At 55.1% G+C, this 13,632-nt stretch overlaps 1 protein-coding gene across 1 annotated transcript in view; it reads right to left on the bottom strand.

Moving 5' to 3' along the window:
- The window catches only part of LOC145339885 (protein deacetylase HDAC6-like), a gene marked incomplete at its 3' end in the record, with an annotated part of 53,560 nt that extends 49,229 nt beyond the window's left edge, over window positions 1-4,331 (bottom strand). The window contains 1 exon segment of the mRNA XM_080184422.1: window positions 4,258-4,331.
- Between the last annotated feature and the right edge of the window lie 9,301 nt (window positions 4,332-13,632).

Below are 13,632 nucleotides of genomic sequence, written 5' to 3'. Positions count from 1 at the left end.
TTTACCCCACACCTCTCACTATAACACTCTGATATATCCTATCGCCCTTACTGTAACACTCTGATATATCCCATACCCCTCACTATAACACAGATATATCCCACACACCTCACATTAACACTGATTTTTCTCACACTCCTCACTGTGACACTGATACATTCCACACCCCTCACTGTAACACTCTGATATACCCCACACCCCTCACTGTAACACACTGATAATAATCCACACCCCTCACCGTAACACTCTGATATACCCCTGATATACTCTGATATATGTAAGATAATGAAGGGGATGGATAGGGTAGAGGTAGAGAGATTCTTCCTGCTCAGAAAGGACAGCAGGACTAGAGGGCACAGCCTCAAGATAAGGGGGTGGGCAGTTTAGAACAGAGTCGAGGAGGAACTTCTTCACTCAAAGGGTGGTGAATCTCTGGAATTCTCTGCCCATTGAAGTGGTGGAGTCTACCTCGCTAAATGTATTAAGACACGGGTAGATAGGTTTTTGGTAGGCAAGGGAATTAAGTTTTATGGGGAGAAAGTGGGAAAGTGCAACTGGGCCACTTCAGATCAGCCATGATCTTATTGAATGGCGGGACAGGCTCGAAGGGCTAGATGGCCTACTCCTGCTCCTATTTCTTGTGTTATTATATACCCCACACCCCTCACATTAACACTCTGATATAGCCCACACCCCTCACTGTGATTTTCAGAGGTAGGGATATGATCGGCGCAACTTGTGGGCCGAAGGGCCTGTTTGTGCTGTAGTGTTCTATGTTCTAACACCGATATACCCCACACCCTCACTGTAGCACTCTGATGTAGCCCACACCCCTTACTATAACACTGATTTTTCTCACACTCCTCACTGTGACACTGATTCATGAGAGGTGTGGAATGTAAGACAATGATATATCCCACACCCCTCGCTGTAACGCTCTGATGTACCCCACACCCTTCACTGTAACACTCTGATATAACCCACACCCCTCACTGTAACACCCTGATATATCCCACACCCCTCACTGTAACACTCTGATATATCCCACACCCCTCGCTGTAACGCTCTGATGTACCCCACACCCTTCACTGTAACACCCTGATATATCCCACACCCCTCACTGTAACATTCTGATATATCCCACACCCCTCGCTGTAACGCTCTGATGTACCCCACACCCTTCACTGTAACACTCTGATATAACCCACACCCCCCACTGTAACACTCTGATATACCCCACACCCCTCACTGTAACATTCTGATAATACCCTACATCCCTCACCGTAACATTCTGATATATCCCACACCCCTCACTGTAACACTCTGATATATCCCATACCCCTCACTGTAATACTGATTTTTCTCACACTTCTCACCGTGACACTCTGATACATTCCACAGTTCTCATGTAACACTCTGATATAGTCCACACCTCTCACTGTAACACTGATATACCCCACACCCCTCACTGTAACACTCTGATATACCCCACACCCCTCACTGTAACACTCTGATATACCCCACACCACTTACTATAACACTGATTTTTCTCACACTCCTCACTGTGACACTCTGATACATTCCACACTTCTCATGTAACACTCTGATATACTCCACACCCCTCACTGTAACACTCTGATATACCCCACACCCCTCACTGTAACACTGATACATCCCACACCCCTCACTGTAACACTGATACATCCCACACCCCTCACTGTAACACTCTGATACATTCCACACCTCACATGTAACACTCTGATAATACCCCACACCCTTCACTGTAACACTCTGATATATCCCACACCCCTCACTGTAACACTGATATATCCCACACCCCTCACTGTAACACTGATATATCCCACACTCCTCACTGTAACACTCTGATATACCCCACACCCCTCACTGTAACACTCTGATATATCCCACACCCCTCACTGTAACACCCTGATATATCCCACACCCCTCACTGTAACACTCTGATATATCCCACACCCCTCGCTGTAACACTCTGATATACCCCACACCCTTCACTGTAACACCCTGATATATCCCACACCCCTCACTGTAACACTCTGATATACCCCACACCCCTCACTGTAACACTCTGATATACCCCACACCCCTCACTGTAACACTCTGATATACCCCACACCCCTCACAGTAACACTCTGATATATCCCACATCATAACAATCTGCAATGTCCCGCACCCCTCGCTATAATACTGAAATATCTCCACTGGTACACAAACTCCGTCTCTCCTATTACCCACTGCCTCCCAGCCCCCTGCACCCACTCGCCGACCCAGTATCCACTTTGCCCCCCCACCCATACCTACTCTCAACCTACCCACTCCCCTTCCCCCCCTTCCCCATAATCATTCTCCCCCAACCACCCCCCTCCCCCATGCACACTCTTCCCTTCCCCACCCCCACTCTCCTCCTCCCAGTACCCATTCCCACCTCCCTGTACCCACTCTCCACCCCTCCTGCTCCCCCCTCCCTGTACCCACTCCCCTCTCCTCATAACCACTCCACCCCCACTTTTCCTTCCCCGTACCACTCCCTCTCTCCCATCCCTCCCTCTCCCATACCCATTCCTCCTTCCCCACTCTTCCCCCCTCCCTGTATCCACTCCTCCCTCCCTGTACCCACACCCTCTCTTCGTACCCACCCACTCCCCCTTCCCATACCCAACCCTCTTACACCCACCCTGCACCCCCCCCCCCACACCATACCCACTCCCCCCTCCCCGGTACCCACCACTGCCCCTCCCCGTATCCACTCCCCCGTACCCTCTTTCCCTTCCCGTATGCACTCCCACCTCCCCATCCCCCGCTCGCCCCCTCTCCGAACCCACCTCGCCATACCCACTTCCACCTCCTCACTCTCGCCCTCCCCATTCCCACTCATCCCTCCCCAATCTCCCCCTCCCCCATATCCATTCCCCCCACTGCACTCTACCCTCTCCCCAACGTCCATCCCATCTCCCTCCCTTCCTGTGCGCATCCATTCCCCTTCCCCATACCCAGTCCCCGTACCCATCTCCTGCCTCATACCTACCCACTCCCCCTTCCTGTACCTTCACCCATTCCTGTACCCACTCCCACCTCCCCGTTCCCACTCCCTCATCCCGTACCCACTCCTCCCCCTCTCCATAACCACTCCCCCCACCCCATACCCACACCCCCACATCCATTCCCCCTCGTACCCATTCCCCCTTCCTGTGCCCACTACCATCCCGTGTTGCAGGGGCTTAACCCTTGCCACCCAACAGGTAACACATCCCCGCCTATTCCGACAGGACCCACTGCCATTTTACACTCGAGTGAGTGTCGATTGCCAGCAGATGGGAATTCTATCAACACTTGAAAGGAAGTCCCATTTTGGAGAGCCTACCTTCCCATACGCATCCATTCCCCCTCCCCATACCCACTCCCACCCATACCCACTCCACCTGTATTCACTTACCCATACCCATACCCACTCCCCCCCCATATCCATAACCACTCTCCACCATACCCACTCCCCCAACACAAACCCACTTCACCCATACCCACTCCTGCCATACACACTTCCCCCAGGTACCCACTCCCCTACCCAAACCCACTTCGCCCAGGTACCCACTCCCCCCACCCAAACCCAGTTCCCCCAGGTACCCACTCCCCCTACCCAAACCCACTTCCCCCAGGTACCCACTCCCCCCACCCAAACCCAGTTCCCCCAGGTACCCACTCCCCCCATACACACTTCCCCCAGGTACCCACTCCCCCCACCCAAACCCAGTTCCCCCAGGTACCCACTCCCCCCGTACACACTTCCCCCAGGTACCCACTCCCCCCATACACACTTCCCCCAGGTACCCACTCCCCCCACCCAAATCCACTTCCCCCAGGTACCCACTCCCCCCATACACACTTCCCCCAGGTACCCACTCCCCCTACCCAAATCCACTCCCCCCCAGGTACCCACTCCCCCCATACCCATATCCACTCTCCACCATACCCACTCCAACCCAAACCCATTTCACCCATACCCACTCCCCCCAGGTACCCACCCTCTCGGTACCCCCTCCCCTGTACCCAGCCCCTCCGTACCCACTCCCCCTTCCCCGTTCCCACTCCTCTGCGTACCCAAGTCCCCTCCCCCTCCCCGTCTCTCACCACTCACACACCGCCCCCTGCCCGCCCCTTTCCCCTTCACCTCCCACTCTTCCTCCCGCTCCGGCCTCTGCAGCCCCGACCCCCAGCGCTCACCGCCTCCCGGCTCCAACCTCTCAAACCCGGCAGCTCTCGCTCACAGAGCGCGCCTCCCGACAACGTAACCCCGCCCAGCCTGCCTGGTCCTCCCAGAGCCGGGTCCTCCCAGAGCCGAGTCCTCCCAGAGCCGAGTCCTCCCAGCGTCTGGTCCTCCCAGAGCCTGGTCCTCCCAGAGCCGGGTCCTCCCAGCGCCTGGTCCTCCCAGAGCCGAGTCCTCCCAGAGCCGGGTCCTCCCAGCGCCTGGTCCTCCCAGAGCCGAGTCCTCCCAGCGTCTGGTCCTCCCAGAGCCTGGTCCTCCCAGCGTCTGGTCCTCCCAGAGCCGAGTCCTCCCAACCTGGTCCTCCGCAGGCTCAGGCACTTTGGATGGTTCGCAATACCTCATCAATTCCTCACCCAGTGTCATCAGTGGAATAACTAGTTTATCCTCTTCCTAACGTGGAGAATAAAAGGCAGTGCTATTTCTAATTTCCTGCCAGCATGTTTCCTGGTGATGTTTATTGGGGTGGGGTTTTGAACCTTGCAGGTTATCACTCAGTTTAACTGTGTTCCTGTTGATTTCCTCCTTCCCTCACTCAGGTCTGGGCTTGTGGCTCCATCATCAGCAGCACTGAACTTCCAACCCATACCCAGGCCATATGGTGACACAGTGGTTAACTCTGCTGCCTCACAGCGCCGGGGAACCGGGTTCAATTCCCATCTTGGGTCACTGTCTGTGCGGAGTCTGCACGTTCTCCCTGTGTCTGCGTGGGTTTCCTCTGGGTGCTCCAGTTTCCTTCCACAGTCTGAAAGACGTGCTGGTTAAGTGCATTGGCCGTACTAAATTCTCCATCAGTGTCCCCGAAGAGCCGCTGGAGTGTGACGACACAGGGATTTTCACAGTAACTTCATTGCAGTGTTAATGTAAGCCTTACTTGTGACTAATAAATAAGGTTTTGACAGTGCGGCGCTCCCTCAGCACTGACCCTCCCACAGTGCGGCGCTCCCTCAGCACTGACCCTCCCACAGTGCGGCGCTCCCTCAGCGCTGACCCTCCCACAGTGCGGCGCTCCCTCAGCGCTGACCCTCCCACAGTGCGGCGCTCCCTCAGTGCTGACCCTCCCGCAGTGCGGCGCTCCCTCAGCGCTGACCCTCCCGCAGTGCGGCGCTCCCTCAGCACTGACCCTCCCGCAGTGCGGCGCTCCCTCAGCACTGACCCTCCCGCAGTGCGGCGCTCCCTCAGAACTGACCCTCCCGCAGTGCGGCGCTCCCTCAGCACTGATCCTCCCGCAGAGCGGCGCTCCCTCAGCACTGACCCTCCCGCAGTGCGGCGCTCCCTCAGCACTGACCCTCCCACAGTGCGGCGCTCCCTCAGAACTGACCCTCCCGCAGTGCGGCGCTCCCTCAGCACTGACCCTCCCGCAGTGTGGCGCTCCCTCAGCACTGATCCTCCCGCAGAGCGGCGCTCCCTCAGCACTGACCCTCCCGCAGTGCGGCGCTCCCTCAGCGCTGACCCTCCCGCAGCGCGGCGCTCCCTCAGAACTGACCCTCCCGCAGTGCGGCGCTCCCTCAGCACTGACCCTCCCACAGTGCGGCGCTCCCTCAGAACTGACCCTCCCGCAGTGCGGCGCTCCCTCAGAACTGACCCTCCCGCAGTGCGGCGCTCCCTCAGAACTGACCCTCCCGCAGCGCGGCGCTCCCTCAGCACTGATCCTCCCGCAGAGCGGCGCTCCCTCAGCACTGACCCTCCCGCAGTGCGGCGCTCCCTCAGCACTGATCCTCCCGCAGAGCGGCGCTCCCTCAGCACTGACCCTCCCACAGTGCGACACTCCCTCAGCACTGACCCTCCCACAGTGCGGCGCTCCCTCAGCACTGATCCTCCCGCAGAGCGGCGCTCCCTCAGCACTGACCCTCCCGCAGTGCGGCGCTCCCTCAGCACTGACCCTCCCGCAGTGCGGCGCTCCCTCAGCGCTGACCCTCCCGCAGCGCGGCGCTCCCTCAGAACTGACCCTCCCGCAGTGCGGCGCTCCCTCAGCACTGATCCTCCCGCAGAGCGGCGCTCCCTCAGCACTGACCCTCCCACAGTGCGACACTCCCTCAGCACTGACCCTCCCACAGTGCGACGCTCCCTCAGCACTGACCGTTCAACAGAATGCGGCAACCTTGCATGTAGGCAATGGTCAAAATATGTCCTGCAGGCCCATTCAGATCCCTAATTGCCACGTGCCCCCGGTTTTACTCAAAGTTGCAGATGGAATTGCGTATTTGTTATTCCTTTCCTCTTCACCACCCACCTGTTCAGCGTTCAGAGCCCCATTTGGCTATGCCGGCTTCAGCCCCTGGGCAGTGTGTTGCAAATAAGTATTCACACATGGGATTGACCAAAGGCAGATGAGGCTGTCCACACTGAACACAGTGGGCAACCCAACAGCCTTCTCCACCCCTTGCCTTTACCTCCAGCATTGCCCTAAGTTACAGGAAACTGACAGGATACTGTGAGACCTGGATTGAGTGGACGTGGAGAAGATGTTTCCACTAATGGGAAGAACTAGAACCAGAGAGCACAACCTCAGGCTGAAGGGATGAGCCTTTGAAACAGAGATGAGGAAGAATTTCTTCAGCCAGAGAGTGGTGAAGCTGTGGAACTCTTTGCCACTGAAGGCTGTGGAGGCCGGGTCATTGAGTGTCAACAAAACAGAGATAGATTGGTTCTTGATTAATAAGCGGGTCTGCGGTTATGGGGATATGGCAGAAGAATGGGGATGAAAATATCAGCCATGATTGAATGGCGGAGTGGACTCGATGGGCCGAGTGGCCTAATTCTGCTCCTATGTCTTACGGTCTTATGGTGTTATGGTTACCAGAGACCGAGATGAAAGTAACACCCTGCAACTTTGTAAATGGTGAGAAAACAGGAACCGTGGAAGAAGAAAGAGACTCTGGTATTCTTGTCCATAAGTTACTGAAGGCTCGTGTGTGTGTGCAGTGAGCTATGAGGAAGGCTAGAGGAATGTCAGCCTTTATCGTGAGAGGATTCGAGTACAGGAGTGGTGAGGTCTTGCATTAATTGCACAGGAGCTTGGTTAGACCACATCTGGAGTAACATGCGCAGTTTTAGCTCCCTTGCCTCAAAAAGAATAGACAAAGTGCAACAAAAGTTCACCAACTTGTTCAAGGGATGGTGGGGCTGTCTTATGAAGGGAGATTGAGCAAATTAGACTTGTGTTCTCTTAAGTTTGAAAGAATGAGAGGTGATCACATTGAAACCTTTAGAATATTTAGAAAGCAATAGACAGGGTAGATGTGGGTGAGATGTTTCCCTTGGTTGGGAATCTAGATGTGGAGATGCTGGTGTTAGACTGGGGTAAACACAGTAAGAAGTCTCACAACACCAGGTTAAAGTCCAACAGGTTTATTTGATAGTAAATGCCACTAGCTTTCGGAACGCTGTTCCTTCGTCAGGTGAGTGGAGAGTTTTGATCACAAACAGGGCATATAAAGGCGCACACAGTTTACAGAATGCTGATTAGCTGTAAAGATTCGCATTCTAATCTGCTATTCAAGTCTTAAAGGTGCAGACAATGTGAGTGGAGATAGCATTAAGCATAGGTTAAAGAGATGTGTATTGTCTCCAAATAGGACAGTAAGTGAGATGTTGCAAATTTGGGGCAAGTCATGGGGGTTACAGATAGTGTGATATGAACCCAAGATCCTGGTTGAGGCCGTCCTCATGTGTGCAGAACTTGCCTATCAGTTTCCGCTCAGTGACATACAACAGCGCAGAGTCGCTGAGCAGAAACTGATAGCCAAGTTCTGCACACGATGACAGCCTCAATCGGGATCTTGGGCTCATGTCACACTATTTGTAACCCCCATGACTTGCCTGAACATCTCACTTACTGTCCTATCTGGAGACAATACACATCTCTTTAACCTATGCTTAATGCTATTTCCACTCACATTGTCTGCACCTTTAAGACTTGAATAGCGGATTAGCTGTAAAGACTCACATTCTAATCAGTATTCTGTAATCTGTGTGTATCTTTATATGCCCTGTTTGCGATCAGAACTCTCCACTCACCTGACGAAGGAACAGGGTTCCGAAAGCTAGTGGCGTTTACTAACAAATAAACCTGTTGGACTTTAACCTGGTGTTCTGAGACTTCTTACTGGGAATCTAGAACCAGGGGGCACAATGTCTAAATAAGAGGGGAGCCATTTAGGACTGAGATGAGGAAAAATTTCTTTACGCTGCGAGTTCAGTGTCTTTGGAATTCTCTATCCCAGGAATGCTGTGGAAGCTCTGTCATTAAGTATGTTTAAAGCGGAGATTGACAGATTTCCAAAGGGATGTGGGGTAAGCGTGGGGGAAAGGCATTGGAATGGATGGTCAGCCCCGATCATGTTAAATGAGTGGGCTTGATGGGCTGAATGGACCACTCCTGTTCCCATTGTAGCCTGATGGGTATTCATAAGGACACAAGCAAAGTCAAGACACCAGCACAGCCTGATGGTTAAAAGGGCTAACTCTACATGAGGTAAAGGATTGTGGGAGCAGCGAAGGACAGGATGTGCAGCTAATGGAATTAATTGGACAGTGGCTGCCGCTATGCCTTGAACCGACAGTGACTAAACGCAGACCCGTGTGTCGTGCGCCCGAGAAAACTACGACCCCCTGACAGAGGCATGACTCTTTAATATTTGTGACCAAAAAGGACAGTGATTGATTAGTGCCTGCCTGATGAGTATGTGACTGGAAGCATGATCAGTGCCAGCACAGTCTGTATAAAAAAGAAAAATGAACAGACACCGACAGCAGTATCCCGGTGTCAACCATTGTAGAAGGAGCAGCAAGACGCTGAGTTTGGAACTTGGAGATATCAGACAAAGCCCATAAAGGGTGAATTTAATCAGTTCACTGTGCTGTGGTTAGTGTTTCTAGGCCCAAGTCATGAGTTTGGCTATTTTGTTAAAGTTTTGATATTTTGCGTATAATGAAGTAGATGAGTGTTTAAATTATTTATGTGATTATGAGATTCCACTTAAGTCAGAGAGGTTAGTTGCTTTGTGTATAACAAAGATTGTTGCCTGATGTAACTTGATGAAGTACAATAAATTGTACAATAATTAAAGAGTTTGTGTGTCTTTGTTCACGGTGTCAGTTGACGGGAGTTTGAGGGCAACACTGTGGTAACAAGAGTGCACTCAGCTTCTCAGCACCACTCTGTTATTCAAGACCAAGCTGTATCCCAACTCGCTTAACCCACGTTACCTCTGTTGAATTTTCTTTCTCAATAAACTTGATTTTGTAGCCTTAGCCTGATCGGAGCGGGACCTGTCGCTTGTAGATTAGATGGAGGAGGGTGGGGGGGAGGAGATCAGAAGCCCGTGGTCAACCCTTCACCGAATCCCATTCTGGTCAATCTCTTGGGCTGAATCAGGCCCTTTGTAACCCCAGTACATGACTCCACCTCGAATTGAGATTCCACGTTTGTATTCCTCAACGTCGCCAAGACTGCGGCTCATCCGAAATTCTGCTCTGGGGGACCCTGAGAGGCGAGAACGCCGGCCCCCCCAGCCGCAAGTCGATAGGAGGGGATTGAGCGGTAACTTTAAGAGGTCGAGGCAGTCCTGGTGGGCAGCTACACGTCCCACAGTCACGGTGCCGTCCATCCAGACTGTCTGCCCCCTCTTCCACGGACATGTTCACCACCCAGAGGTGTCTGCGAGCACTATCAAGACCTTCTGTGCCTTGCTGGGGCACCACGGGTGACTGAGGCACATCATCATCCACTTGGACCACATTGCCTTTTGAGTTTCATCGGAGATTTGGTTCGATACCACGTCCCGTTCGGGAACTGTGTTTCTCACTGATCCCACAGCACGTCATTTGCGTTTAGTCAGGTGGCGCCCTGCAGTGCGCCATCCTCAGAAATGTGGCGGCCCTTCCTTTGCCATCGCTGAGCTCCCTTCCCCGAACAGCGTGGTGGGCATACCAGTACTGCACAGAGCACAGCGCTTGAAGGCAGCCTGCCACCTTCTCCAGGGGCAACAAGGTTCGGGGGGAGGTGGGGGGGGGGGCAAGAAATGCTGGACCCAGCCAGCGATGCCCACGACCCAGGAATAAGAAATCATTCTGCTTTGAAAAAAAAAGCCTCGAAAGCCACTGAGACACAAAAGTATTTATTAAAATAAAACATTGACAAAAAAAAAAGCACAAAGTAAAAAGGTGATTGTGAAAACAACGCACCAGGACCCCTACCACATGGTTCTAATTAGGCCCCTCGGAGTTTAGGATGACACTCCCAGGGTTGCCGGGGGGGGTGGGGGTCAAAGGAGATAATAATGGGAGGGGGGGGCTGCGGGGGCACAGTGTCGGGTAGACAAGGGGTGGGAGAGAGGGGAACATAACACAATCTATTTACATTGTACAGCTACGTCCAAGTGTACATTCTGTTTTAAGTGTTTATATATATCTTGTCTCTTTCTATAAAAAGCTCCATCTTCTCCTCAAATAGCACCCCAGACCCACGCAACGATCCTCACTGGCTCACCCCGCCCATCTCCCCTCCTGCCAATTGTAGAGTCACCGTGATAGGTGCGGAAAGGGTTTCCCTGCCCGTTCCGACCTCACCACGAACCCAATCCCACTCCCCCCAGCGATGCGAGCCTGCTTCAGCAAAACAAATGTATGGGCAAAGGGGAGGGGCCTGAGGGTGTGGGAAGGGAGGCACATGGGGGAAGAGTAAAGGTAGGCGGAGGGAGAGAGGGAGTAAGGCAGGGCGGTGGAGGAGTTGACCATGCTAAGGTTTGGTCCCGTATCGCTTGTGTTTCAGAGAGAGTTGTGGGCGAGGTGTCCCGGCTTTAATCGAATGTGGCCCACTCCAATTCCGGCCTGTCTCACCATCGCTCCACTATTGCTGGTCAGCCATCCAGAGCTCTCAGCTCTGGAATGCTTAGACTGGGAGTTGGGTGTTGTGTGCTCTGTCCAATGTCCTGTCTCCCAATGAGCTGTTAATCAGAGGCTCTCACTTGTACCTCAGGGTCAGAAACCAAGGGGCCCAAACCCTTGGATACCCTCACACTGTCCAGAGGGTCAGCATTAAAAGGGTACCGCATTGTCAGAGGGTCAGTGCTGAGGGAACGCAGCACTGTGGGAGGGTCAGTGCTGAGGGAGTGCCGCACTGTGGGAGGGTCAGTGCTGAGGGAGCGCCGCACTGTGGGAGGGTCAGTGCTGAGGGAGCACCGCACTGTGGGAGGGTCAGTGCTGAGGGAGCGCCGCACTGTGGGAGGGTCAGTGCTGAGGGAGCGCCGCACTGTGGGAGGGTCAGTGCTGAGGGAGCGCCGCACTGTGGGAGGGTCAGTGCTGAGGGAGCGCCGCACTGCAAGGGTCAGTGCTGAGGGAGCGCCGCACTGTGGGAAGGTCAGTGCTGAGGGAGCGCCGCACTGTGGGAGCGCCGCACTGTGGGAGGGTCGGTGCTGAGGGAGCGCCGCACTGTGGGAGGGTCGGTGCTGAGGGAGCACCACACTGTGGTAGGGTCAGTGCTGAGGGAGAACCACACTGTGGGAGGGTCAGTGCTGAGGGAGCGCCACACTGTGGGAGGGTCAGTGCTGAGGGAGCACCGCACTGTCAGAGGGTCAGCACTGAAGAGATGCTACACTGTCAGAGGGTCAGTGCAGGGGAAGCACCGCATTGTTGGAGGATCAGCGCTGAGGGAGCGCTACACTGTTGGAGGGTCAGTACTCAGGGGGCGGTGCATTCTCAGAGCGTCAGTGCGGAGGGAGCACTGCACTTTCGGAGGGTCAGTGCTGAGGGAGCGCTGCACTGTCGGAGGGTCAGCGCGCGATTGGAGGGTTGGTGCTGAGGGAGCGCCTTACTGTTGTAGAGTCAATGCTGAGGGAGTGCTGCACTGTCAGAGTGTCAGTGCAGAGGGAATGCATCACTCTTGGAGGGTCAGTGCCAAGGGAGCGTCCCACTGTTGGAGGGTCAGCACTCAGGGGTTGGCGCAGTGTCAGAGGGTCAGCGCAGAGGGAGCATCGCACTGTTGGAGGGTCAGTGCTGAGGGAGCACCGCACTGTTGAGGGTCAGTGCGCAGGGAGCGCCGCACTATCGGAGGGTCAGCGCTCAGGAGGTGGCGCACTGTCAGAGGGTCAGCGCAGAGGGAGTACTGCACTGTCGGAGGGTCAGGGCTGAGGGAGCGCTGCACTGTCGGAGGGTCAGGGCTGAGGGAGCACTGCTCTGTCGGAGGGTTGGGCTGAGGGAGCGCAGCACTATTGGAGGGGTGGACTGAGGGAGCGCAGCACTGTTGGAGGGTGAGTGCTGAGGGAGTGCCTCACTGTCGAAGAGTCAGGGCTGAGGGAGCGCTGCACTGTGGGAGGGTCAGTGCTGAGGAAGCGCCGCACTGTGGGAGGGTCAGTGCTGAGGGAGCGCCGCACTGTGGGAGGGTCAGTGCTGAGGGAGCGCCGCACTGTGGGAGGGTCAGGGCTGAGGGAGCGCCGCACTGTGGGAGGGTCAGGGCTGAGGGAGCGCTGCACTATTGGAGGGTCAGTGCTGAGGGAGCGCCGCACTGTGGGAGGGTCAGTGCTGAGGGAGCGCCGCACTGTGGGAGGGTCAGGGCTGAGGGAGCGCTGCACTATTGGAGGGTCAGTGCTGAGGGAGCGCCACACTGTTGGAGGTTCAGTGGGGGAGTGGCACACAAGTGTCGGGTGGGGAATGGGACAGCCACTGTGCCTCGTTGCCTGTTATACAACTGCTCCAACCCAAATCAGTGTGTGCAGGAGGGTGTGTGTTTGTGTGAATGTGCGTGCATGTGAGGGTATGTGAGAGAGCATGCTCCTGCTCCAAATGTCTGCACCAATATCCTCTCTCTCCGGTGGAATTTGGGAAAATAGGAAATTTCCATGTAGAAATGTCCCATCAATTCATCGTTTGCAAGAACGAGAAGCGTGATGGCAAAATCCTGATCTCAAAGAAAGAAATCAGCCTCTTTCGAAAGGAACTGCTCTCCACACAGCGGGGGAAGTGGCATTTGGGAACCGACACACGTGTGTCACAACCACAACAAGGAGATGGTGCTGGGGTGGGGACTGAAAGGGCAGCACGGAGGGGTGCCTAGGGGAGGGGCACAGGAGAGCCCGGGCGGGCACCTCGGGGACACAGGGGAGCCCAAGGGGGAGCCGAGGGAAGGGGAGCATGGGGAAGCCCGAGGGGAGGCAGCACGGTGGGCAGCCAAGGGGAGAGACAGAGGGGAGCCCAACGGGGGTGGAGGGGGATGGCAGGGGGGAGCCGAGGGAGGGGAAGCAGCACGGTGGGGAGCCCAAGAGTGGGGGGTGGCATGGGGGAGCCAACATGGTGGGGAGCCAAGGGGAAGGGGGCACTGGGGGGGTGGGCACTCG

Source organism: Carcharhinus amblyrhynchos, unplaced genomic scaffold, assembly GCF_965287045.1.
Source record: "Carcharhinus amblyrhynchos unplaced genomic scaffold, sCarAmb.v2.hapA scaffold_720, whole genome shotgun sequence".
NCBI classification, from domain to species: domain Eukaryota; kingdom Metazoa; phylum Chordata; class Chondrichthyes; order Carcharhiniformes; family Carcharhinidae; genus Carcharhinus; species Carcharhinus amblyrhynchos.
This window is presented reverse-complemented; position numbering and strand designations above follow the sequence as displayed.